This window comes from Sciurus carolinensis, chromosome 1 (assembly GCF_902686445.1).
Source record: "Sciurus carolinensis chromosome 1, mSciCar1.2, whole genome shotgun sequence".
Classification (NCBI taxonomy): domain Eukaryota; kingdom Metazoa; phylum Chordata; class Mammalia; order Rodentia; family Sciuridae; genus Sciurus; species Sciurus carolinensis.
In genome coordinates, this window is record NC_062213.1 from 667,447 (window position 1) to 694,622 (window position 27,176).

At 48.7% G+C, this 27,176-nt stretch overlaps 1 protein-coding gene across 9 annotated transcripts in view; it reads left to right on the forward strand.

Moving 5' to 3' along the window:
• The window catches only part of Arhgap39 (Rho GTPase activating protein 39), a 99,728-nt gene that overhangs the window by 32,153 nt on the left and 40,399 nt on the right, over positions 1–27,176 (forward strand). For 3 of the 9 annotated variants that reach the window (XM_047523078.1, XM_047523066.1, XM_047523112.1), the window contains exons 1-2: positions 25,534–25,663; positions 26,028–26,203. The exons of 1 other annotated variant lie outside the window; for it this stretch is intronic. The gene's annotated coding sequence lies outside the window, so the exon portion shown is untranslated. Of the gene's footprint in view, positions 1–12,021; positions 12,080–15,357; positions 15,382–25,530; positions 25,664–26,027; positions 26,204–27,176 lie in introns of those variants that run through there. 5 more of the 9 variants (XM_047523039.1, XM_047523089.1, XM_047523048.1 and 2 more) reach the window with 5 other exon arrangements.

Below are 27,176 nucleotides of genomic sequence, written 5' to 3' on the forward strand. Positions count from 1 at the left end.
ACTTCCACACTTTTCTCGCAATAAACAGAAATGATAAGTTCAGTTGTTCCCTATACTACATACAGTAAATTTGCTAAAAGACCTTATAGTTTCAAATGTTGAACAAAGAACAGAAGTGTTGCAGGACTTCTGAGGGAGAAAGAGAGAAGCCAGAAATAAAAATCTATGGGAAGAGTGGAAGAAGAATTGATAGAGATTGACCATTAATGGAAGAAAATAGAGAATCCAGGAAAACAGGCAAGTGAGGAAAAATATCTACAATAAAAAGTTTAAAAGATAAGAATACACAACAAAGCTGCAAAATACCATTCATATGGCACCATCACAGTCCTCAAAGCTGATGACAAACTGACACATGGAAAATTCCTGGTTTCAAACATAGCAGAGATGTTAGAGAAGGGAAAAGATTAATCAAAACCAAAACCCACGCCAAACAAAAAACTCACTGGAAAACTGAACAACTATTTGTCTCAGCATTCAGAGGTTTCTCAGACCTGTCTCTGATTCTTCATGGGATTGCCAGGCCCAGACCAGCCCATGCAGACCCAGTCACACTCCCAGGGATCTGGGTTTCAGATACTCCAGACTTGACCACATTGCAGTTCCAAGATCTCAGTGCCGTTCCAGTTTTCAGAGAGAGCACCAGGGATGCACTCACACAGAGAAGTGACCTTGAAAGAAGCTGCAATTAGGAGGTCACCAGCACTTCCAACGGGAAGACTCCAGGCGCAGCCAGCCCTGCAGGCACTTTGACTCTGGACCTCCACGTCCCAGGCTGATGTCCCCAGACAGAGGAGGCTGTACCCTGGGATGGTGGTAGTGGCAAACTGGCTAGCACCCTGGCTCCCCAGGTGCTGGCAGCATCCCAAGATGGAGGCGGCCATGTGCAGCCAAACCTGCAGGCACTCTGGCAGTGGTCCTCTGGGTGGCAGGAGTGGGTCAGCAGCAGCGGGCAGCGGGTTGTTGGCAATGACACCTGGAGAACCTGTTGGCAGCAGCAGCTTCCGGAGAAAAGAGCTCCAGGCCTAGGTAGCAGCAGCGGACTTAGGGAGCGGTGCCCAGAGCTCACACCTCGTGTTTTGGGTGTTGGTGTTTTCAGAGGGTTGAGGACAAGCACGGATCAGGCAGGCAGTGCTGCAGGGCTCTCCTCCACCCTGTCCCCTCTCAGTATCTGCCTTATGACCGCAAAACTGTGATCCTCGCTCCACTTGGGGCCATTGTCACTGTGTGCCTTGTCTTCATCCCACCAGACACTTGAGGATCTTTCCCTGTTGGCATAGAGAGAGCATCTGTGCCCCTCTCCAGCTGCCATCCTTGCTGCTGGACACCAGGTGCCATCAGTTGGACCAGCATGGATGTGTGGCTCCAGGATGAGGTTCTGCAAGCGATGCTGGACCAGGGGCTGTGGTGATCTCTGTCTGGCCACCCTTCCTCAATGACAGGGCCATTCTAGATGTTTCAGGGCAGAGGTGTGTTGCTTTTCGGTTCAGCAGAACCCTCCATATGGAGAGTCTAGTGCTTGAGGTGTCTGTTGGGGCATCTGCGGGATTCACCACTCCCCTTGCTGCCTCCCTGCCAGCTACTTCGGTACGACTTTCCCAGGATTTGGAGTTCAACATAAAGTAACATCTGTGACCAGGGCCTCTGGCTCTGCTTCTTGACAGAAAGTTTGAGTGAGGACTTTTCCATAGGGGACAGGAGTCCCTTGTGTCCTTTACGTGTCAGGTCTTCAGCTCTAGCCTGGCTTCAGCTCTAGTCTGTGAGGTTGACCTTCCTAGAAGGTCTGAGCTCAGAGACCCAGAGCCAGAGCCAGACTGGGGGTGGGTTCTGCCTTCACAGAGCAGGTCAGTGAGCCTTTCTGAGCCCATGCGGGACGCCTGAGGAAGTGATGTGATTCTGTGATGGCCCTGAGGGCAGTGATAGTCTTAGCACAGGCCCTGGCTATGAAAGAAGGCCAGCCCTTCTTTCTCGCTGGATGCCTCCTTGTCTTGGGCTCATGGTTCTAAAGCATGCAAACTTGACCTGCAGGTTCTCCACGTGGGTGGTGCAGGCCTTGTCACTTTTCGTGTGCAATCAGTGTGGCCTGAAGTTCTTCAGAGTAAAAGGTGAGTCCTGTTCCCTTTGTCAGAGCCACTGCTCAGCAATGCTTCCTCCTTGGTCAAACAGGGATTACAGGTGACATGTGGTGTTGTAGTTTGGATATGAGGTGACCCTGAAAAGCTCATGTGCAAGACAACGAAGGAATGTTCAGAGGTAAAAGGGTTGGATTGTGACTGTCATAACCTAATCAATGGATTAATCCACTTCATTGGATTACTGGGTGGTAACTGCAGGCAGGCAGGGCATGATTGGAAGAGGTGGTCACTCGGGGCGTTCTTTGGGTCTGTATTTTGTCCCTGGTGAGCGGAACTCTCTCTCTGCTTCCTGAGGGCCATGTCCTGAGCGACTCTCCTCTGCCACACCCTTCTAATGTGGCGTTCTGCCTCCCTGTGGGCCTAGAGCAGTGGAGTACTCTGATCACGGACCGGAACTCAGAAATCATGAGCCAAAATAAACTTTGCCTTTTCTAAGTTGTTCTTTTCAGGTCTCTTGGTCACAGTGACAAGAACAGCTGACTGAAATGCTTGGTCAGTGACAGGGCGAGCTGAGTGCTGTGTCTGGCCCTGCCTGTCACCTGCTTCCCAGGATCATGCAGACAGGGAGCTGGTGAGGACTGACGTCTGCTGTGAGGCGGAGTCTGGGGTGGGAGTGCCAGCGGGTGACAGAGGACCCCCTGGGGATAGTTGGGTGTGACTAAGCTGAGTACTGAGGTGCTGATGAGGCCTCAGAGAAAGGGGCAGACACAGGGCGAAGGCACTGAACTAGAGTTCTGTGAAGACACCAGCTGAGAGCCAAGCATGCTCCTGGTCCCAGGAAGGCCAGGTGTGTAGCCACAGACTGCATCATGCTTGGCACTGGGCTAGGGTGGAAGCCCTGGAGATGATACCCCTGGAGAGGTAGTGTGTGGAGAGGAGGCCTTGATGACAACACAGAGGGCTTTGGAGCTCCTGCTCCAAAGGGCAGGAGCAGGGAGGAATGTTAGCCAGGGTCAGCATTCATTCTGGGATGTCTTAAATGGTTTTATTGAGATAGATATAATATATATGCCAAAAATTCACCTAACCAAAAATTTGATGCTTTTTTAGAAAATTTTACAGAGTTGTGCAGCCATTACCACTGAACAGTTTGAGACCATTTTCATAACCTCAGAAAGATTCTGTGCATTCATTTCCAGCCCAGCAGAGACAACCACTAAACCACTTTTGTCTGCAGATTTGCCTTTTCTGTGAGTGGAATCCTGTAAGATTGGATTGGTCTTTTGCCTCTGCCTCTTTTGTTTTGGTGTTCATTTCATTGTACTGCTTAAGTGTCTCCTGATCGTGTTCTCTGTGTTTTGTTCCTGTGGCCTAGTTGATGTGCATGGGTTGTCTCATGAGACCTGTGCATGTAAAGGTCTGCATGCGGGACAGAACAAGCATGTTCTCATTTCTCTTGGGTAGATTCCAAGGAGTAGAACTTCAAGCTGAATGGAAAATGCATGTCTAACCTCCGAAGAAACCAATGAACTGCTTCCCCATCTTGCTGTCATAGCAGGTCCCAGTGCCTGTTCCTTCACCTCAGTAGTGCTCACCTGAGCTTGGATTCCAGCCCTCTTGGTGGGTGTGAGGGGGCTATCTCCGTGTGGATTTGCTTGGATTTTCCTGATGACTAATGATACTGAGCATCTTTTCATTCACCTGTTGTTCATTCATATATATTCTTTGGAGAAATAGCGATTGAGATCCTTTGCTCAATCTTTAAGAGGGTTTCTTTTTTTCTTGGTATTGAGTTGTAACAGTTCTTTGTATGTTTGTAAATGCAAGTTCTTTGTCAGATGCATGATTTGTAGAATTTTTTTTCTCCTGTCTGCGACTTATCTTTTTCTTTTGTCTTTTCTTTTTTAAGTGGTACTGGGGATCACCTAGGGATTCTACCTCTGAGCTACATCTCTCTCCATCCCTTTTTATTTTGAGGCAGGGTGGTACCAAGTTGTCCAGACTGGCTTTGAGCTTGTGCTTCTCCTGCCTCAGCCTCTTAAGTAGTAGGGATTATAGACTGTGCCATTGCATCTGTCTTCTTTTCATTTCCTTTTTCTTTCTTTGTTCCAGAGATTGAACTCAGTGGTGCTTAATCACTGGGCAACATCCCCAGGTCTTTTCATTTTTTATATTTTTATATTTAATTTTTTTATAAAGGAACTCTTTTTTAAAAAATATTTTTTTAGTTGTCAATGGATCTTTATTTTACTTATTTATATGTAGTGCTGAGAATCAAACCCAGTGTGTCACACATGCTAGGCAAGTGCTCTACCACTGAGGTACAACCCCAGCCCTATATTTTTATTTTTGAGATGGGTTCTCACTCTTTGTTGCCAAGGCTGGCTTCCAGCTTGCAATCCCCCTGCCTCGGCCTCCCAGTTTTTTCATTTTCTTAATGGTGCATTTTAAGGCAAAAAAAGTTTTGAGTTTCAGTAAAGTTCATTTTATCAGTTGCACCCTCTATCACACCTGCCTTGGGTATTGCATCTGAGAAGTCCTATTCTTCAAAATACTGAGAGCCAGTTTCTGTACTCAGTTTAGCAACATGGAAATTGCTGGTGATGCCAACAGTGCAGGGACATGGTCTATAGTGTTGGGTCTCAGCATCAGTGAAATGCGAGGTGGTTAGGAACCCTGTGGTGGCGACTGCAGGGACACCTGGGTAGTGGGCAAGGGAGCCCTGTCTCTGGATTAATGTCTTTAAGATGGAGGAGACAGGAATGTTTTTAAATGCTGGCAGGAAAGGACAGGCAAGGAATAACTGAGCACATAAGCTTTCCAGGAAGGAGAGGAAGGAGGAAGACATTTGTGTGAGTTTTCTATTGCTTCCATAACAAGTCATCACAGATTGAGTAGCTTGAGACAGTGCAGCCCTGTCCTGGGTGTTCTGTAGGCAGGGTGACTCTGGAGCATTCTGTGCCTGTGGGTTTAGGTGTACAGGTGCTGTGAACCACAGTGAGGAGGCCTGGACCATCCTGAAGGCTGTGGCAGTGACCACATGATGTGTGCCCATGTGCTCCTGGGGCTTGCCAGCAAAATGTGACTGCTCAGTGCACCTGTTTCTCAGTGCCTGGGACACATGCTTGACACCTGCTTGCCTTGGGTCCCTGTAGGGCTAGCAGGAGCTGGGGTGGATCCCAAGTCAGCTTTTCTCTGGTTCACCTTGCAAGCAGAAACCCAGAACCTTTGCTCTCATCTTGGGCTCTGCTTTTTCTTTTTGGTACTGGGGATTGAACCCAGAGGTGCTGAATCACTGAGCTACATCCCCTTGCCTTTTTATTTTTTATTTCAAGATAGGGTCTTGTCAAATTACTTAGGGCCTCACTAAATTGCTGAGACTGGCCTCAAATCTGGAATCCTTCTGCCTCAGCCTGCTGAATCTTGGACTCTGCTTTTGGAAGAGTCCTCTGAAGGTGAGCCTAAGCAGCAGGGGACCAGGGTCCTGGTGGTCTTCCTCAGCAGACTTGGATGTACCAGTGGCCTCAGGTAGTGTCCAGGTAGATGTGCTTTCAGATGCACTCAGGCATTTCCCACTTAATATTTTAGCCCAGATGAGCTCATGGGGACATAACCCACGGCAGGGGGAGTAGTAGCCATGGTCCTCCCCAACCTCTGCCCCCTCAAGGCCAGAGATTGTGCTTAGGGCTCAGCAGCCTGTGTAGTCTTTGTGCCTGTGACCCTGTGGCAAAGACTGACCCTTCCAGATTCCTTTGGAAAGCTACTCCCCAGCAGGGTGCCCACACACAGGCACCTTGGTCTGGGAACTGGCTTCCCTTCTGGGTGAGGAGGGTGTCTTCAGAGCCCACACCTCCTGCTGATACTCAGTAATATCACTTAAAGTGTAAGTGGAACTGGGTGCTGTGGCGCACACCTGTAATTCCAGCGACACGAGACTGAGGCAAGAGGATTGCGAGTTCAAAGCCAGTTTCGGCAATTTAGTGAGACCCTGTCTCTAAATAAAACATAAAAAGGGCTGGGGATATGGCTCAGTGGTAAATTGTCCCTGGGTTAAATTCCCAGTACAAAAAAAAAAAAAAAAAAAAAGACTAGGTGAATATAAAAGGTTGCTGAGATAAAAATGTTTACTTTGATTTACTATTACGAGAAGGATGAACAGCAAGTCAGTGCAGAGGAAGACAAGAGGGCGTGCGGTGCTTCTGCCCACCTCCCAGGCCTGATGGGAACAGCCAGGGCCTGGAAGTTGGTGACGTCTGAAGCAAAAAGGCGGCTTGTTGCAGCAGTGTCTTGCGGGTGCTTGTCTCCACACCACCCTGGCACCCTGTCTGTCCCACCAGTCGGGTGGAGTGGCGCTCTGTGAGTACCTGAGAATGGCAGTTGTCTCAGGAAAGCAGCAGTCCCTGGCGGCCTGTCAAGCTTATCTGTGTTTGGCAGACCCTTGATTGCAGGGACCCTCTGATGCTGTCTTTTGGCAGAAAGGATTGCAATGTTTTATGCACGGCACTTGTAACATATTCTCAAGAGAGCAAGTGTTCAGGTATTTCTTGCTTAACGTGGGTTGACAGACATTCTACATGAAAATGCTGTCTTCTGTTTACATTAAGTGGGGAAAGTTACTAATCACATGTCATTCCAGTCAGTTTCCTAAAAGCAACCAAACTGTGGTGAAGCACCTTCAGAGAAGAAGCAGGCTTGTGTCAGGGCCTCCTGGAGGCCAGATGGGCAGCATGACCCTGGCTGCTGCTCTTCCTGTGCTGGCAGGACAGCACTAGCTGCCTCTGGTTGCACTCATTTGTGATTGTAATCTTTCTGGTTGTATCTGGAATGTAGCTTGAGGCTTTTCTCCTGCTTGCTGTTTTGTTAAACTATCGATTTGATTTTTTGAGATAAATACAAAATTTGCCCTGTGACTCATAAACAGAAATGCATATTGGAAAAAACATGTGATTTATGAACTTTTAAACTATCAGAAACCAAGAGGTGTCCTACCAGGAAGTGTTAGCTGGGAAGGTGTCCGCAGTACAAGTGCATTTGCAGCTTGGTGAATGTCAGTAGATGATGAACTGAGTACTTATTTCTTTTGTGTTTTGAAATAATGTGTGTGGTAGCAATGAAATTTAAATCAATGCAAAATGTGTCTGGAGTGAAACTCCAAATCAGTTTTAAATGCTGTGTATAATTTTTACAGAAAGCACATTGCTTCCAGGTAAGGGTGGCTGACTGGATACAGGCAAACACTTTCTCTCCCAGAAACTGCTAAATGAATGCTAAACTGGTGTTTTAAAACTTCACACAGGATGGTCAAAACAGAAGAGACAAAGTGATGCAATTCTGGAAGCTAGAATGCAGACAGGCGAGTGGCAGCTCACTTAGCAGATCTAAGAAAGCCAGATCCTGTGCTGGCACTGGGGAAGCAGATGATGAATTCCACCTGTGCTGCAGAACCATCAAGCTGGGTGTGGGGGCCACACCTGTGATCCCAGTGGCTCAGGAGGCTGAGGCAGGAGGCTGAGGCAGGAGGGTTGCAAGTTGGAGGCCAACCTAAGCAACTTAGTGTGACTCTTGTCTCAAAAATTAAAAAGGGCTGGGAATGTGACTGGTAGAGTGCTCCTGGGTTCAATCCCTAGTACTCCCCCAGCTCAAAAAACAAAAAAACAAAAAAACAAAAAACAAAAAATCACAAACATTAGAGGTACAAGGGATGTAAAAACCACAAAGGTGAACAGAAAACAGAAGACAAGATGTTAACAAGAATAATCCAGAGGGTTTGAGATGACCTCAGGGAACCTCTAGAAACAAATAATAGTTGAAACTTTTAAAAGTTCCCACTAATAAGGTTGGGGTGTACTTAATAGTAGAACACTTGCCTAGCACACCTAAGGCCTGGGTTGCATCCAGCACTGCAGTAAACAAAGTTCCATCAACAGCTTTAGTGTCCAGTTGTTCATAGTTGAGAGACTTTGTGGACTAACTAGAAGACCTATATCAAGAACACAGCAGGGTTGGGGATATAGCTCAGTTGGTAAAGTGCTTACCTTGTAAGCACAAGGCCCTGGGTTCCATCCCCAGCACCAAAAAAAAAAAAAAAAAAAAGAACACAGCAAAGATGGTTAATGAGATGGGAAAATGACAGTGAAGTTGGTTGAGATGTGGACGATTGGATGTACCACAACTTTAAGGTACACTGGATTTCAGCCCCAGAAGGGAAAAATAGAATGGAAAAGAGGTAATATTTGAAGAGCTGTCAGCTTCAGAATATTATAGAACTGATAAGAGATTTGAATCCATGGGTGATGGAATTATACCTTACAGTCACCCTCCTTGTCCATAGGGCTTCTACCCAAGGCCCCTGTGGATTCTGAAAATGCAGTCAGCACCACACCATGTCTGTATGCTGTGCTTTCTCCTATACCTGCATACACAGTCTAGTACCTGTCCCTCCAACTAAGCATGCATCACTTGCTGTGGCCATTGCCTTCGAAGTTTGAGGTGCAAAACTAGCATGAATATCATTTTCCTTTACCACAATTCCACAGGTAGACTTGTTCATACTATAGATGTTAGCAAACTCAGCACACAGTTTTCTGTCTTTCCTTATGTCGTGAACTTTCACTTTTTCACTTAAAGGAAGCACTTTACAACTTCTGTTTAGTTCATCTGAATCACCAGTGTCACTGCTCCTGCCTTGGGGGCCATTAACATGGTTCTTACTGCAGCACAGCCTCACCAAAGCTAATTGCAGAGGTCGCTGGGTGAGCTGTGCTCACTGACTGGTGTTTACAACTTGACTGAACTACTGCACTTTTTAATTATGCCAGAGAGTGAAGCCAGTGGTCTCTGGGTGCTTGTGGTAGCAGCAGCAGTAATTGTTTCCCAGAGCTGCTGCGGGGGAGTCAGTTCATGCTGCACTACTGGCACACACTTGTACAGTTACTGCGCTTAAATGCTGCAAATTTTGTGTTATTCTACTAGCAAACTCTACAAACAGTTGAACCATGGCAGTTATTACATCATCCAAAAGAAACCACTGTTTTGTAAACAATTAAACTCACATGTTCCAATATCTGAAAGACTCCTGGCAGTGCACAATGGAGTCTGCCCTCCCAGCACTTTGCCCATGACTGTGGAGCTGTCTGATGGCCCATGTTGTCTGGGGTACCCTGTAGAGCTCCTGAGCCACAGCTACCTGGCAGGTTCTCTGGGCTGCCCACATAGCACTGCCATCAACCTTCATCACATTCAGGAGAGTTCAGAGGTGACAAGTCTGTGTGCATTCCAGGGAAGGGCCATGGAAGAGGTGGAGCTCAAGGCAATACCACAGCATGGGCACATTTTACAGGCAGGGTGAGCTCCAATGCCCTTCCTTAAGTTTGGGGCCTTGTGCTCAGATGTTATGGATGTGAGTGCACTTAACTGATAATTGCCAGCCACCAGGGCTTTGCTCAGCTCCGCTGGTACCCACAGTAGCCCTTCAAGCTGTTGAGGTAGATAGGGGTGGCCCCTTGACCTCATGGCTGGTGCTGTGGAGCTGTGCTAATGGTACCTGTTCACCCCAGGCCTTTGCTCACCCTGTTGTGACAGGCACTAGGACAATTGATTTGGGACTAGAGTCCGACAAATCAGAGTCTGTGTAGATTAGGCCTAGAGTGGCAACAAGGGCTGCCATTTCATTTCCACAGGGAGCTGTATAATGAAGTTGAACTTTTAAGGACTGGGGATGCAACTCTGTGGCAGAGCACTTGCCTAGTATGCATTGAGGCACTGGGTTTGAGCTCCAGCCCCTCAAAAAAAAAAAAAAAAAAAAAGTTGAACTTTGAAAGGTGAATCTGCCACTTAAGTTTAAGGTGAGCAGGAACTGCTAGAAGCAGCTGAGAGTTGTTGTGCTGACTTCACACCTGTCTGCTTTTGATTACTGAAAGAGAATGAAGGTAAGAAAAATGATCCTGATCCATCTAGCTTTCCAAATGTTGTGGCATTCAGGACAGATAACAGAGTAAGAGTGATGGGGAGCCCTGTGACTACAATGGGGTCTGTCCCTGTGATGGTGGGTACATTGGGGAGAGCCAGCTGTGGGAGGAAGCAGGACTGAATTGAGCTGAATGTGAGGGATGAACTCTAAGGGCACTAGTCCAGTGTAGTTTATGTAGTGGGGCCTGTGGTGCCCACGAGGACCAGGCTCCAAGGCAGTGGGAAGATCTGTGGGGAAGGATCTGGCATCCTGGAGAAGGGCACTGTCCTGGGCAGTGTAGAAGGAAGCTGCATGTTCTCTTGGGCTAGATCACAGACATGTTCACAAGGCCACACCTGAGCACAAGTCCCATATAGATCTGTGTTCTGGCTGCTCTGACCCAAGACATCTTTATGTTTTGTTTCTTCTCTCCTTCAGTTGGATGAGATGTTTTGCTTTCCCTTCTCTATGGGCTTCTTCCCTTAGAATTCTCTCAGCACAACTGAGGCATGCAGTACTTGTGTTCGTGTACCTTCTGTTCATTTCATGTGGAGAAGCAGCTGTTTCTGTTGTGTGCTGATTCCAAATTAAAGACTTAATGATTCAAATTTTTCTGTTATAGTGTTTCATGGTGTGAAGGAGTACTCTAACCAGAGCATGATTTGATTACGAACTTGATGATATTCATAATTCACTAAAAAGCTTTTAAGCTTTAAATCAGAAGTGACTGGTTTTTGAAATGCTGAGCTTCATGAAGGACTTCTGGGTTGGATATATAGTTCACATCTTAAATGAAAAGTAAGTAATAGAGCCTGGGGCTGTGACTCAGTGGTAGAGCACTTGCCAAGCCTGTGTGAGGCACTGGGTTCAATCCTCAGCACCACATAAACAAATAAAACAAAGGTGTAAAAAAATTGTGATTATCAAACATGCTTGCTTCAGTATTGTTGTTTCTTACTTTTTTCTTTGAATTTCTAATACTTGGGACTAGATTTGTGAGAAATGTGCCCAAGAGTTACACAAGCATCAGTAGCTCTTCTCCCAGCTCCCCAGGCCCTGCCACACAGCCCTGGGTTCAGCACTGATGGTCTGGGCTATCATGTGGCCTTCCACATGTAGCTCAGTGCCAGGATCCTCTTCCAGCACTCTGATGCCCCCTGAGGAGATGGATGGAGGCAGTGGTTCTGCCACCTGTTGGTGAGAGACAGAGTTACCTGCCACCAAAGTTGTCTGGTGTACATGAGAGTGGGGACATGGCTGGTGGACCTGAGCCTAGGCTGGTCTCTGCTGTGCCACAGACCCAGATGCCTCACTTTGCTGGCTCCGAGGGGACAAGCCCATGCTCTCAGTGGAACTTGTAGCCCCTGTACATGTTCTGGCTGCCAGACAGGCACAGTGTAGGCACAGGTGTGCCCTGAGGTTCTGGTGGAGTGTGGTGGGTTGCTGCAGTGAGAGGAGGCCTGAGCCAGGGCCAGCCAGGGCTGTAGGCATTTTTAAAAAGATACCTGGGTTGGACATCAAGAAAACAGTATCAGCTCTCTGGAGGCCAGATGCCAGGAGGCAGAATCCTGCAGGGGAAAGACGAGAACCAGCCTGTACAGCTCAGGGCATCATCCAGGGCTTTGAATCAATGGCCTCTGTTCCCTAAGTGGAGGCTAGAAGACAGGGTTGATCAAATAATCAAAGACTGTGAGTGATTGGAAGCCTGAATCCTCTCCCTGGCATCCTCCATGTGGGTCTTTTCTCCAGAGAGTGGTTCCAGAGAAAAGAGAGGTGTTGGTACTGGTCTCTGGCCCAGTTGAGGGTTGGGATCCTGTGCTCAGAACCCTGGCAGCCAGGCCTTTCTCTCTACACTGGCTGCTGGGGTCATCCATTCATTCCAGGAAGAACCAGAGGTCTTAACCAGGGGCCCCAAGAGATGGTGCAGCCACACTGCAAGACCACACGCACCACACCATTGTTGGAATAATCAAGCTGCCAACAGGACCTACAGGCCTACTTCTCAGAGATGGACTATTCAGAGAGATGAACATCAAGTCACAGGAGAATCTTTAGGGTGAGAGCCCATCCACCCATGCAATGAGCAGGGATGCTACGAAGGAAGGAATGCTTGGCTGTCTCAGGCGTGAGAGCAGGAGTGGGAAACCCAGCAAGGATGGGCCCTTGCAGGAAGACATAGGAATGTAGTGTCAGTCCATCCCTGCTGATGGGACAAGACCTCAGCCACAGTGACTTGTGTGCAGTAGATGTCCCTCAGTCTGGGGGCTGTAGTCCACGGGACAAGCCCTGTCCTCCGTGATACCTTCCATGTCCTCAGTGGCAAAGAAGGTGGAGGGCAGAGCCCTTGGGATTTAATCATGACCCAAGAACCCCACCTCTGCACACTACCATGTTGAGCTTAGGTTCCAGCATGTGGACTTTGGAGGATGCAACACATACAGGTTTATTGGGAAGGGAAGGGAAGGGAAGGGAACTTTCTTCTTAGCTGGCAACTGCCCTGCAATGGGAGGTTCCTGCAGAAAGATTGTTCCATCAGCTTTCAGGACTTCTCAGACCTGAGTGCTGCCTTATGCCTTTGTTGGGACCAAAGCTGCCTTGTTTGCCTGAGACTGCTACTGCTTCTTGAATGGTCTGCCTGTCCTCCATTTGCATTTGGCAGTCTTCTCGTGGCAGCAGGTGGCTGATTTGGGGCCCTGGTCCTCTCATTGCTATCAGTTCATTTTCTGGGAGGCATTTTGTCTGTCCTGCCTGCCCACTTGTCTGGTTTGCTCTTTGTCCCTGAGCCTGGCTCAGTCACCTCGGGGGAGAGCCTGGCTGGGTGGCTTCAGCCCTTTGACATTTGTTGAGAACTTGTTTCATGCCCTGGGGTGTGGTCAGTTTCACAGTTTCAGAAATGCCCCATGGGCAACTGAAGGAATCAGTGTTTCCTGCCTTTGGTGTAGTATTCTGCACGCCTGCCAGATAAAGACTGGCTGGGTGTGTTGTCTCCTGTGGCAGATGTTAACTCTCCTATGTCTCCTCCTCTGTCCACGTTGCCTTCTGTGCTGTGAAACTGTGCACCAGGTCCAGAGGCCCCTGTCCACTCTGTCGCTGAAGCCTGTCAGCACTGATGGAGCCACACAGCAGTTCCACTCTTGGCTTTCTAAATTTCATGCTGTTATATGTTGTTATCTTTAAATTTTTTTTTGTTTATTTTTGGTACTGGGGATAGGACCAGGGGCACTCTGCCACTTTTATTTTGAGACAGGATCTTATTAAGTTGCCCAGGGCCTTGCTAAATTGATGAGGCTGGTTTTGGACTAGTGATCCTCCTGCCTCGGCCTCCTGAACAGCTGGGATTACAGGCCCAGTTCATGCCCTATGATTAGATGTGTCTCCTCTAAGAACACAAAGTCGTGCATCACTTAAGGGGGGCATTCTGAGAAGTTAGCTGTGACGTGTCCTGTCACGCGGACATCAAGATTCCTGGACGAGGCAGACAACGGCAGTCCCAGGCATGACCTGGGGGGCTGCTGTTCTGGGCTTGTGCAGCACACGACTGCACCTGGGTCTCTGCAGGTCTGGCCTGGCAGCCTCTGTCTTCACCTGACACTGGCCCATACGTTTACTATGATTGTGATACTGCCTTTGAATTTATTTCTGCTGTCTTACTTTGTTCTGTCCTGTCCTTTGGGGATAGCTCACTTTCCTTTCTTGGCCTCTCAATTATTTCTTGTTAATTTTATCTCTGCTGTGTATTAGAATTTACTCACTCATTTCCAGTGTGGTTACACTAGATATTTTAACATGTAGAACCCATTTATCAAAATCTAAAATTCATCTACGTTTTTTTCCCTCCCCAAACACCCGAGGCCTTAAAATCCTACGTCTGGCTATGTCGGTAGCACAGTAGGTCCTGCCTCTGTCTCAGCTCCAGCCATCACCTGACTCTCAGGAGTCCTGAGAGGGGGATGGTGGCTCTCCTTCCAACCCACCATAGACCCTCTGGGGTCTGGCTGCTGGGGGTTCCTCTATGTGGATTTGTTTTCTCCCCTGCTTTCTTGCAAGCTATAAACACAACTCAAGGTCAGCTGCTGGTCAGGACCCTCAGAGGCCAGACCACTGGTTCCTCCCTTTCTCCAGGTTCCTGTTTTCCTTAGTCTTTGCCCTGTTGGGTTCTAAACATTCTTGGTAATTCATCGGTGGATTTTCTATGTCGCTGGAGGATCATCCAAGGAGGTTCCAAAGAAGGGGAGGGGAGAGGGACCTCAGCTTGGCCTAGGTGAGCTCCTGACTTTTGTTCCGGAAAATAATTTCTGGGCACATCAGAGTTCAGTGAAAGAAAGCAGTGGGACCTGTACACACTTAACAAGAGGGGAGTGGGTACCAGAGAGGGTCACCCACTTTCAGGGCCTCAGGCTCCTCTTTTACAGGGAGCTTTGAGGGGCAGCATGGCAGTTCCTGCTTGTGGATCACAAACACTGCAGTGTGTCATGCTCTCTAGATTTTTTTTTTTTTTTTTTTTTTTTTTTTTGGGTGATGTTGGGGATTGAACCCAGGGCCTTGTGCTTGTGAGGCCAGCACTCTACCAACTGATCTATATCCCCAGCCCTCTCTAGGATCTTGAGGACGACACACTCACCATCTAGATGGTAGAGTGTGCCTACATTATCGGTTCTTCAAATGCACGTCCCTTTGAACATACATGTTTTGTAGACTAACGGTGCACTTAAGCTTTACTCAAAATAGGCAGTTTTGGGACTGGGCCTGGGGTTGTAGCTCAGTCATAGAGTACTCGCCTAGCATGCGTGAAGCACTGGGTTCAAACCTCAGTACCACATAAAAATAAATAAATAAAGGTATTGTGTCCATCTACAACTAAAAAACAAAACAAAACAAAACAAAAACAAAATAGGCAGTTTTTATAAGTGAGTGAATTTACAATAACGCTAAGGTTCGTAGATTTCTCAGGAATTTGGGAGTGACAGGCCTGGAGGAAAATGCCAGTCTGTGAAGTCAGTAGTCGTGGGCTTTTCGGGCCTACCAAGTCTCCTTCCCTTTTTCTTTCTCCTGTCTCTGTCTTCAGGCCCTCTGTCCTGCCTCATCATCAGAGGGTGGGTTGAGGCCATGCGGGTCATCATTCTGACAGAAGGCAAGTGTTTTCTAAAAAACTTTGACTTCCAGTCTGACTTTGGAACATGGCTTCCATCCAGGGCTGACTTCTCTCCTGGAGGACCATCCCTGGGCACAGCCCCTTCTCGTTCCTCCCTGTTGTAGTTGCAGAATGCTGGCAGCTCTGGAAGTCTCCGCAGCTCTTCTTCTTGTTGGGGTTTAACCTTGGGCTGGCCTGAAGGCTTCAGAGAAGAAGGCTTCTGACAGGTGGGTCTCTGGAAAGAACATGCTTCTCAAGTTCACCAGCAGTGTTGTGGAACTGCCGTCAAGTAACTTGAAGAGAGTCCCCAGGGGCAGCAGCCTCCCTGGCCCCACACCAGGCAGCAGACCCTGATGAGGGGGCAGCCATGGCATAGGGGTTGCCAACTTTTCCACGTTTTCTCTCATCCATGACCTCATCTTTTTCCCTGCGTTCTGTTGGATAAATGTTTCTTCCTTTTATTTCTCTCATGGAGTTGATTATCTTCACGCTGGCCCTTAACGTTGTATGATATGTTACCTTTCAGTCTTCCTGATGAACTTGTCTTCGCTCAGGACTTCTGAGACACACACACACACACACACACACTCTGGGCCACCTGCTGAACTTACCCTGCTGTGATTTCGCCTAAAATGGTGGTTGTTTTATCCTTTGTAAAAACTAGAAAGGAGCTCTCAGGCCCTGGTCGGTCATGTGCGCCCCAGAGCCTCTAGCCATGGGGACCTGTAGCTGAAAGCTTACTGTGTGGCTCATGCCCACAGAGGACTTTTCTCTCCTGTTTCTGACTGACTTTGGCATCCTCACTCTGGTCTCTTTCCCTGGTGCTTTTCTCCAACTGTCCTCCCTTGGGACATGAGTCTTCCTGCTCCTGGGAATTGGAGAACATTGCATCTGAGAAATTTGACTGCAAGCCTGGGGGTCATGGGGGGCACTTGTAGGTTTCTGTTGCAGCATGTGGAGAGGCTCACTAGGAAGCTCTCTGGATGTGGCCGTCCTTGGCTGCATGGACAGTTCAGAGGATGTGCAGATGCCACCTGGGATGCTACCTGAACACAGGAAGAAGGTACCAGTTTTGCCACAGAGGCATATAGTGGTGGGAGCCAGGGCAGCATGGAAGGACAAACCAGTGGGGCTCTGGGCAGCCAGCTCCTCCCGTAACTGCACTTCTACAGAGGAGGCCTTGAGGGTGCCGGGTAGTCATCCCAGCTTCCTCAGTGTGGCTCCTGTCCCTGGCATTCTCAGGCGCTGTTAGTTTCCCAGGTCTTCCCCTGGAGAGTGGGAATTGCCACAAAGATGGTCTTAGCCTTTTACTTTTCAGCCCAGCATAGGACATGAGGGCCACGCCAGTGATGGAAGTCACAGGGATTCCTGCTGGTCAAGGCCAGGGATCCTTTCCTGTCCCGACAGTCCCCACTAAATCCAGCACCTGGTGTCTACATGTAGGAATCGGTGTTTGGGAGAATGGTGCAGGTATAGGAGGTGCCAGGGCAGCCTGGGAGCAGCCTGGACCAAGGTTTGGGGCAAGAGGCACAGCACGTCGATGGCAGGCTCCTCACACCGTGCCGCAATCTCATGCCTACATACGTGTGCACACACATGCCCATGTTCACGTGTGGCCCACCAGCCCTAGACAGGGTTGGGAGAGGTGGGCTAGAGGCCTGGTCTGCTTGAGGGTGCTGCCAGCTCCAGAAGCAGATTCCTATTTCTGGGGGCTCATTCTCCAAACACACCCCATCAGGGGCCAGCACAGAGCGTCCTCTGTTCTGGAACTCTGTGTAGGAGGTTGGAATCAAGAATCTTCTCGCCCACTCATGACCAGAGCTTAGCTGCACCAAGGAGTGGGGCGAGGAGCAGCTCTGGGGGATGGCAGGAGAGCCTGGTGCTGCTGTGTGGGTGGCTTCTGTCCTGTTCCTTGTGTGTCTGAAACCTTACTGTGCACTGTGGTCAGTGGCTGGGCCTGCTCTGTACCTCCTGGGACAGGCTGCCCTCTGTCTTCTCTTCTTTTCTCTCTCTCTCCCTCCCTCTTTCTTTCTTTCTTTCTCTTTCTTTCTTTCTTCTTTCTTTCTTCTTTTCTTTTCTTTCTTTTCTTTTCTTTCTTTTCCAGTGCTGGGAATTGAATATAGGGCCTTGTGCATGCTGGGTAAGCATTCTGCCACTGAGCTACATCCCCAGCCTTGCTTCTGCCAGTGGTGTTGACATTGCTCTGGCTGTTCTTTTTGCTCACCTTCCAGGTGAGGACCAAAGGGCCTGCTCTAGGACCATGCCCTGTACAGTTGCACACAACTTGCAGATGCCATCAAAGGGCAGCTTCTGTCACACTAATGTGGGTCTTTTGAACCTGTATGTTGCCACTGCTGTGTGCCAGGCACCCCTCAAGGAGCTAGGTAGCAGGGTCCCTGCCTACCTTGGCAGCAACAGCACATTCTGAGGAACCCAGTGCTAGCAAGCTTAGGGCCTCCCCAGTCCAGTGCAGGACAGAGCATGCTGGGCAGTGGGCCTAGGACATCCCAGGCACCACAGTGTCAGGTTCTGGCACCTCTAAGCAAGTGCCCGTCTCCTCCTACAGGAAACCAGCTCCTGTGCTGTAGGACCACTGCATGCCCTGTCTCTGCTCTCCTGTCTCTGCTGAAGCAGTAGACCAGTCTTCAGGTAGTGTCAACAGCAGGAGATGCCGTCTGACCTTGCTCAGGCTGACCCACTGAGTAGCTAGGCCCAGGGAGAACTTAGCTTGTGCAGAAGACAGCTTGGACATCAACAGAGTATGTCAGCCTGTGCTGTGCTGAGCGCACCCCTGGTAACACTTAGGGTGACATTCCTTAAGAGGCTGGGTTAGGGTGGAGCCTTTTGGTGGAGATCCTTCAGGACATCAGGGGTACTTCCCATGGGTGCACTATAACCTTTTCCCTCTCCCAGCATAGACTGAAAACAGGCCAAGTGCAGGGTCCACATCAGTAACTGAAGTAGAGTCCCATTTTTCCCCCCATGGTACTAGGGATTGAGCACTGGCCCTACTCTGATATTTTCATACCACACCTTGTGACAAGAAGGTCCCCCAGTATAGGGGCCGCAGCCAGGTGGGAGGAGGAGTGGGGCGAGGTTCACCCTGAGCATCAGCACCCAGACAGGCAGGTGAGAAGTTCCCTAGAGGGCAGGTGAGAGGGAGCCATGTGCAGGGCACAGGATATTTTGAGAAATGTAACCCCTAATAAAGATTGAAACATTCTATTCTATTGAAAATAGTCTTAAAATCAACACATGTTCCAAAGCAGTGTTGACTCATTGAGCATAGACACTGATCTTTGGAAGGTTTTTAAATAGTTGCTTGTGAGGAGACTTAGCAAGAGCACCGCCTGTTCCATGTGGTGCTGCGTGTTGCTCTCTCCTTTGTAGGACCTGGGTCTTCTCTGGTGCCATGTCCTGGTTCCAGGCCAGACCTCTGTTCTGCCTTTGGCACCTAGGAGCAGGAGGGGCTGTGCCACAAGGCAGCTCTGTGTCCTGCTGCCCTTTTCTAGGACTTAAATGCGCTGGCTGAGCCCATAGACTCAGCTGGTATTGAGGCAGTGACACCACAGTCAGAACCCTTCACACGCTATAGTGAGGCATCTCCCGAGGTGGGGCTTTCCCTTTCTCCTTCCCCAGAAGCATTTTCAGAGCTGGTCCTTAACTACAGTGTTGATCTCACAGCTTGCCAGCCTGCCGGATCCCAGAGTTAGATACAGTGTGACCCTCCAAAGGGTCTGGGGAAAGCAACCTCCCAAGGCAGTGGACACCAGGAGTGCCCAGCTGCTCTCCAAGCCTACACTGCACTGAACCAGTTGTAGGCTCAGGGCTGAGAGAATGGGCCATTGTGCCCTTTGCACAGTCAGTCTTTCAGGATGTGAACCAGCTCATTGTGCAGGACTTGGAAAGCTGCTTACTGGCAATCTTAAGAATGGACTTAGACCTTCTGGAAATGCTGGCTGAGCAGACTTGTTCATCCTAATTCCTCCTTGAAACTCACTGAAACAAACAAAAAATGAAGAGCAAGGAACAAGATCTCATCCACAGTGGTTCAAAAGCAGCTGCAGTCAAGGAGACCAGCCAGCTGGGGAAGAGCAGCCATGGCAAATGGGGGGGTCTCAGGATCAGACTCACGCTGAGCAGGAAGGATTGCAAAGGACAATGCTGGTGAGCATCTGTGTAGAAGATGGGTCTGTGTGCAGGTGCAGCTGTGTGGCCTAGGCTGGGCATCTGGTAAGGGAGGCAGGCCCAGTTGCTCCACCTGTGTTCTCAGCAAGGTCCAGACTCCCAACAGGGTGGAATGGGATGGGTACCATGGTGCTCACCTGTGATCCCAGAGGCTCAGGAGGCTGAGGCAGGAGGATCACAAGTTCAAAGCCAGCCTCAGCAACTTAGAGAGACCCTGTCTCAAATAATGAAACAAAAAGGGCTGGGGTTATGCCTCAGTGGTTAAGCTCCCCTGGGTTCAATGCCTGGTCCCCAAACAAAAACAAGCAAATAAACCAGGGTGGAATGCTGAAGGGGGAAAAGGGGGGGTGTCTCCAACTGCCACGAAGTACCCATCTTGGCAGTTTCTTAGATCTGGGCCCCTGGTGTATGGGCCAAGAAGAGACCTCTTCTGACCCGACTCCACTGAGCACTTCAGCAGACCCACAGTCCCTGGCTGGTGAGCTTGGGCCCTGGGGTGTGACTGCTTCCCCCAAGTGTGCAGCTAAGGGATGGCCCACCCAAAGGAGGCAAGACAGGGACAGAGGCCATAGCAGGGCCCCAATGCCTTCTTGGGCTTCACCTGACCCACTAGGGAAGAAGCTTCTTGTGGGGTCAGAGTGCTACTTAGCAGGTTTGGGGTCTCGCACAACCTGCCCTCTAAAGCACCATTCAGAGCATGGAGAGTCCCGAACCTCCTGAGGGCCCTGCACAATGTGGGGCCCAGACAACTGCTGCGGCTCCTGTCTCCACACCAGAGCACTTGCTGAGACCAGTAAGAAAATTTGGTAGAGGAGCAGTCTGGAATGATGCCCAATTTGAGGGCACTGCCTTTCCTTATTTAAAGGTATTGGGGCTATGGTGCAGCTCAGTGGGAGAGCACTTGCCTAGCATGTGCAAGGCCCTGGGCTCCCTGCCTAACACCACAAAATAAAGGAAGAATGAAAGAAGAGTGATGATCCAGAGCCCTCAGCACCCTCATGTGGACACTGGCAGGAGGGGAAGAGTCAAGGGAAAGAGCACAGCTGAAGAAAATCAGAGTTGCAGCTCAAGAAACAAAACTTCACTGTATAGCAAAGAGGTATAAAATTTAAACCACATGAGTTGGGAGAAGATAGTTCCAGAACAGTGAGCTGCAGAACTGGGAAGGGTGGACAGTAAAACCATCACAGCACGAGGCCCCTAGCACTAGCAGGCCACGATGGGTGCTCACCCCCCAGGGCCGAGCTGTTGGGGAGGGGAATGGAAGCAGGAGGGCCAGCAGGGGGACTGTAGCACCCAGCAGTGTGAGGGGACATCATAGAGGGAGCCCTTTGGGTGAAGGAAGCTGAGTGCATATTGAAGGCTGAGGCAAGGGTATTGTAAGTTTGAGGCCAGCTTGAGCAACTTAGCAAGACCTGTCCCAAAATAAAAAAGGGCTGAGGATGCAGCTTAGTAGCAGCATACCCCTGGGTTTAATAACCAGTACAAACAAAAAGACCAGCATTCCTGAGCGCTTGGGAAGTGTTCATACAAACCCAGCCATCTGGCTCACAGCATCAGTCTGTTCCAGAAGGCAGCAGAGCAAAGAAAGCCATGCGGTTCTGAAAGGGGGAGAGAAAATTGTCATCCCAGAATTCTCATGGAGTCACATTGCCATGAGTGTATGATGTGTCGGGAAAACATGAAGCATGGGGCCTGCAGAGCAGTGTGGAAAACCTTGTCAAAGCCCAGTGTGTGAGGATAGCAAACCCTGCATGTTGAGGCAGAACACCTGAAAACTGGTTACAGAAGAGAATGTGATGATTTAAGACACTGATAACATAAATTTAAAACAAATTGTGTTTAGAGACAAATGGAAGTGAAAGTCTGCTGCCCTTAATTTTCAAAGCTAGGCATTAGTAGATAAATGTCTAAAGTGAATAAAATGAAGAGAAATTAAAAGACTAGGCTTTAATTATTTTGACTAAAATTGGAAACAAAACAATGCTTACTATTTTGATTCACCATCATTCTGAACATTTTTTATCAGTGCAGTAAGCTATGAAGCAGCAATAATGATTATAAATGTGAGAAAAATTTCCTGGCAAAATAAACTGTATGTAAGTATTAAACTTAAGTTGGTAAAGATTCTCTGGGGAGTAGGGTCAACCTCCAAACAGAAGAGGCTGAATTGGTTCACGAGGTGGGGTCAGCCTGCAAGTGGAGGAGATTGGATTGGTTTGGGTGGTGATGGGTCAGAGTTGGAGACACCAGTATGAATTCATGTGTGGCATTATGTAGCTACAGGTGGGTGCATGTCGAAATACCCTGGATATGTACATACACTCAGGTTAGCATACACAAACATGGCTCCAGTGTCAGCTGAGAGGGTCTAGAAGCAACAACCCTTGGAACAAACATACCTAGAGATCAGATGTTGGCTCTAATACCATCCCTCAATAAATGGAGCCAGCAGTCCTGGGAGAAATGACTGAAATGATAGGGTCAGGAAGTATTCAAGATGAGCCTGGAACATCTTGCAGAGGCAGAAAGTCAGGAAGAGCTAAAGCGAACACAACACCACAATGACAGTAGTTTGTGAAGGGACCCCAATAGCTACAAGAGCTCCCAGCCAACAAGCTAGCACTTGGAGCAGAACCCCCAAGTCACCCTGGAGTTCAACCCAGAGTGTGAAATGAGTATCCTTGAGTGCAAGTTGACATGAATAAATGACCCTACAAGCAAGAAAGGGGAAAGAACAGATTAATCTTCCTTGCAAAAAGAAAACTGTCCAGGGAAACAAGTAGTTTTACCCTCTTTGAACCTCAAACAGTTGTATTGAAACAGGAAAACAGACCCATGCTGTAGTGAAGAGTCAAATCAAAACTGACATGGATGTCATAGTTTGGACAAGATCCTCTGGAGGAAAGGCTAGATACCTCACATACAGACACAGAAGGTATCCAGATGAAACTAGAGTCAAACCCAGAATATCCAAACATGGATTACCCTAGTGGGGTCAGTGGCAGAGTAGCCATTGCAGAAGGGAAGGGAAGCAAGCCTGAAGATGTGTCCACACGAAGCAGGTACTTGGGAAACAACGAGCATCCCCGAGCTGCCCTGGTGTCCAGAGCCTGCTGCATGGAGGAGCTCAGGAGGAGGCACAAAGCACCAAGCTTGATGGAGACCCGGAACCCAAATCCAATGTGTCAACACTGAAATGCAGAAGCAACACAAGAGAATCTGGACTGAGTTGTTCAGAACCGTTCACAGAAATGGCTTGAAAACAGGCGGAGAAGACATCAGATGGCCAATAGAGAAAACCGTGGCAGCAACGCCTTTCTGTCAGAAATAAGTCATGAAAAGACTGGTGTCTAAAGTTCCAAAGAAAAGCCCACTGCCATGCACAAGCTTCCTGAGTGAAGGTGGATTGAGGCACTAGCACGCTTGCAGAGCAGGAAAACTCAGGCTCAAGAGGAGACCAAGTGGAGGTGGGTTGTGCACCCAGGAGCAGAGGGCATAGGTGGTGACCGCAGGGTGAATGCGGAATGCTTTGCTTATAATGAGTAGACTGTGGCAGAATGAGGGGTGTTTAACGTGTAGCTGGAGATTACAGGACCAAAGGGGGGAAAAAATGTCCAGGACACATGTATTTGAAGTGATATTCTTTCACTTGAAGACCATGATGGGTATGAGAACTATAAACCCAAGGGTATTTACTAATGATTTCCTGCTAAGTCAACCATGGGGATAAAGTTGAACCACATGGCAATCCACAGGAAGGCAGGAAGACCTGGGAGGCTCATGGCTGCTGTGGGGGCACGGCAGGCTGTGTGTTCTGAGGGCCTCCTGTGGGGGCACCTTGACTGACCAGCAGAGTGCTGCTGGTAACAGCGGCCAGCCCAGGCGCCAGCCAGCAGAGCAGAAGACTAGCAGCATGGTGTTGGGCGTGTCCAGGCCCCAGTGTAGCTGACTCCTCACTGGAGTACAGCAGCCTGTCAGATGGTGTGCAGATCAGTACTCAGGTATGTGCTGGCTACAGTGAGCCTCCTTCAAGACATAAGTGGGCTAAAGTGAGAAAAGGATAAAAGGTACATGCTTATAGTTCTGGTGGATAGTGTGTTGAAATGGCTGCAGCAGCATCCAATATGCTGATTTCAGAGTCAAGAAAACTACCAGGATGAAGATATTTCATAACAATAAAGGGGGGCTGGGGAGATAGCTCAGTCGGTAGAGTGCTTGCCTTGCAAGCACAAGGCCCTGGGTTCGATCCCCAGCACCACAAAAAAAAAAAAAAAGAAAAAAGAAAACAATAAAGGGGTTAGCAGAGATACAAACGTGTGAAGCAAAACCCAGCAGAACTGCAAGGGGAAACAAGCCCACAGTTCTATCGGAGGGACTCAACAATACTCAGCAGTGGTAGAAGAACCAGAGAGGATCCTCCTGGCAGCTGTCAGCCAGCGTGACCTAATTGGCTTTACGGTGCTCTCCACCTAGCAACGCGCTTGTCCAGTGCACACGTATGGGAAAGAGGGTGGATATTCTTGTCAAAATGCACATTCAGTGAGTACCAAAATAGACTTTTTCTGGGCCATAAAGTGTCTTAATAAACTTACAAATCCAAATCATTTAAGATAAGTTTCTGACCAAAAAATGAAATTAAATTAGAAACCAATAAAAGTATCTGGAAAGTTGGCAATTATTGGTTGATATACTTCTGTGTAATTCACAAGTCAGAGTTTTCTGAACCAGATGAAAATGAAAATTCAGCTTATCAAAACAAGGCATCCTGAAAGCTGGAACAGAGGAAGATTTTAAGACCGAACACCTAAACTGGATTTTTTTTTTTTGAGGGGTGTGGTGGGATTGAACTCAGGGGCACTGAACCACTGAACCACTGAGCCGCCTCCCCAACCCTATTTTGTGGATTATTTAGAGACAGGGTTTCACTGATTGCTTAGCACTGCATTTTTGCTGAGACTGGCTCTGAACTCGGATCCTCCTGTTTCAGCCTCCCAAGCCGCTGGGATTACAGGCATGCACCTCTGCACCCAGCTCTGGATTTTTTTTTTTTTTAAAAGGGTGTAAAACATTGAATTCTACTTCCACCTTAAGAAACTAGGAAAAGGAGAATAAATTAAATCCAAAAGAAGCAGGGGAAAGGAAATGAAGATCAAAGTGGAAATTAAAGCAGAAATATAGACAAAATATTAAAGCTAAAAGCAATCTTTTTGAGATCAATAAAATTGAGAAGGTTCTAGCCAGACAGGTTAGGGGGTAGTAAGAAAATGTGGGGAAGGACAGACACAGCATCCCAGTGGAAGGCTGATTGTGAAGTGGCAGAGGAGGGCACAGCCACTCCATGCTGCCTGGCCTGCGAGGGGCAGGCTCCTGGAGGACATGCACCCTGCAGCTCCCTGGAGAGGGGGCACAAGCATGGCTCAACCCTGCAAGTGTTGGGCACTTCCAGTTCCTGGCCAGAAGCCTGCGCACAGAACACTGCATGCCTAGGGGGCTTCACTGCACTCTCCAACACCTAGGGGAAAACAGCAACTCCACAGAGGTCCCCAAGGAAACCCATGACAGGTACCCCTCCATCCATCTGATCACACCAGTGCTGTCCTGACACCAACCAGAGACTCGGCGAGAGGAACGAAACATAAAGACCAGTCTCCCACATGAATGTAGTTGCAGAAGCTTTTGTTTTTTGGTTGTAGTTGGACAAAACACTTTTATTTATTTTTATGTGATGCTGAGGATCGAACCTCATGCCTCACATGTGCTAGGCAAGCACTCTACCATCCAGCCACAACCCCAGCCATAGATGTAGAAATTCTTGACAGAATTTTCTCCAGTTGAATTCAAGAACATAGGAAAAATATAATTGCGTCATGACTGTTTTTGTCCAAGGAGTGTATACTTGGTTTTACATTAGAAAACTGATCAGTGGAATTCAAGTATTAATAACTTAGAAAAGGAATACCATGTGATCATTTCAGTAGATAAGAATATTTTACAAAATCCACCAGCCTTTCCTAAGTTAATAAATAACTTGACAAACTGGGAACACAAGGGAGCTCCCTGAACCTGGCAAAAGGCATTTAGGAGAAGCTACACTCACATTCTCAGTGGTGAGGACTGAATGTTCCTGTACCAGAGCAGGCTACTGGTGCTCACCCTCACTAATTCCGTTCATCATCTTGCTGGAGGTTCTCGCTAGTGTGATACAACAGGATCAAGGAGAAGGATCTGGGCTTGAAGAAGTGAGACTATCTTGGTTCTCTGTCAACACGATCATCAGTGCAGAAAACTGATTGAAACCACAAAACAGCAACTAGACTGGTGAGTTTTGCAAGTTACAGGTACACCACCAAAGTGCAAAAATAAATAACATCTTTCTGTACTAGCAGCCAACAACTGGAAGTTGTTTTTCACTTTTTAGCATAAAAATGGGAGGGCTGGGGAGGTAACTCAATGGTAGAGAACTTGCCTAGTATGTGTGAGGCTTGGGTCAGATTCCCAGCACCACAAAGGAAAAGAAAAACAGGTGTGCCAGGCCTGGTGTGGTGCCCGTTGTCCCAGCTATTCAGGAGGCTGAAGCAGGAAGATCTCTTGAACCCAGGAGTTCAAGATCAGCCTGGGCAACACAGCAAGAATCCATCTTGGAGGAGGGAAGGCAGGACTGACTGAGGAGTACATTTTCTAGGTATGTGTGGAAACTACAGAACATTGCTGGAAGGAAACAGACCTTGCTAGCTGGGGTGACAGGCCCTGCATGGTCAGAAGACTGCTTGCATTCTTGCCCACCCAACCAAACCCAGCAGCAGTGATGCAGATTGAGAAACTGTTCCTGAAATTCATGTGGAAATGCAAAGACCTAAAGTAAGTAAAACACCCTCAAAAGCAAAGGGCACAGTTTGAGGGGCGACACTGCCTGTGGTGTTTGGGATCATCAGTGCAGGGTGCCCCAGCTGGAGAGTTGTCTGGAGAGGATGCTGGGACCCACGTAGCGGGGCAGGCAGTGGTTATCTGGGCGCCTTCTGTCAGTGCTGTGGGCCAGGCTTGAAGGAGGAAAGGAGGGTGCAGGTGGAAAGGGTGGATTTGAAGTGCTTCAGGCTGTAGCAGATAATTGCCAGTTTTTAGATATTCACTAACACTGCCATTTTTCTCTTAAAATGCAAGAACCATACAAGTTCCCCTGTTTTCTCTGAAGAAATTAGGAACACTTGATTTTCATGTTTAAAAATAGCATTCCTAGTCCTCCACATTTGAATGAATGGTATGTTGAGTGGTGTGGCTTCAAGAAGGCTGGAGAGGGAGTCTCCACCTGTGACTGAGTGGGCCTAGCTGTAAGCTGCCGGGCTGGCTCTACCCTCTCCAGGTGGTCAGGGAGCAAGACCATGAGGCCCACAGTGATGTCCCTACTCTGCACTGCTGCAGGCTTTTTGGTGTGGGTCACACGTAGGGGAAAGTGGGAGGGCACGTGGCTCTGTGCCCCACATAGCAGCCCAGCCTCCAGCCAGCAGAGCAGCAGTCCCTGTCACTGCCTGACTTCTGGCAGCAGTGGTTCTTGCTGGGTTCTGAACTTTCTGAAAGGGAATCAGGTGTGTGCTCAGTTCTGTGTGGCTCCCTTCCCTGTCCCTCAGGCCTGGGAGGCTCATGGCTGCTGTGGGGGCACAGCAGGCTGTGTGTTCTGAGGGCCTCCTGTGGGGGCACCTTGACTGACCAGCAGTGCTGCTGGTAACAGCGGCCAGCCCAGGCGCTGAGCACTGTACAGGCCTCTGCAGCCTCCATGGAGCAGGCCCAGCTGTGGTCCAGATGGACAGGTGTGTTTAGGTGCTTAGGAGAGGCTGCC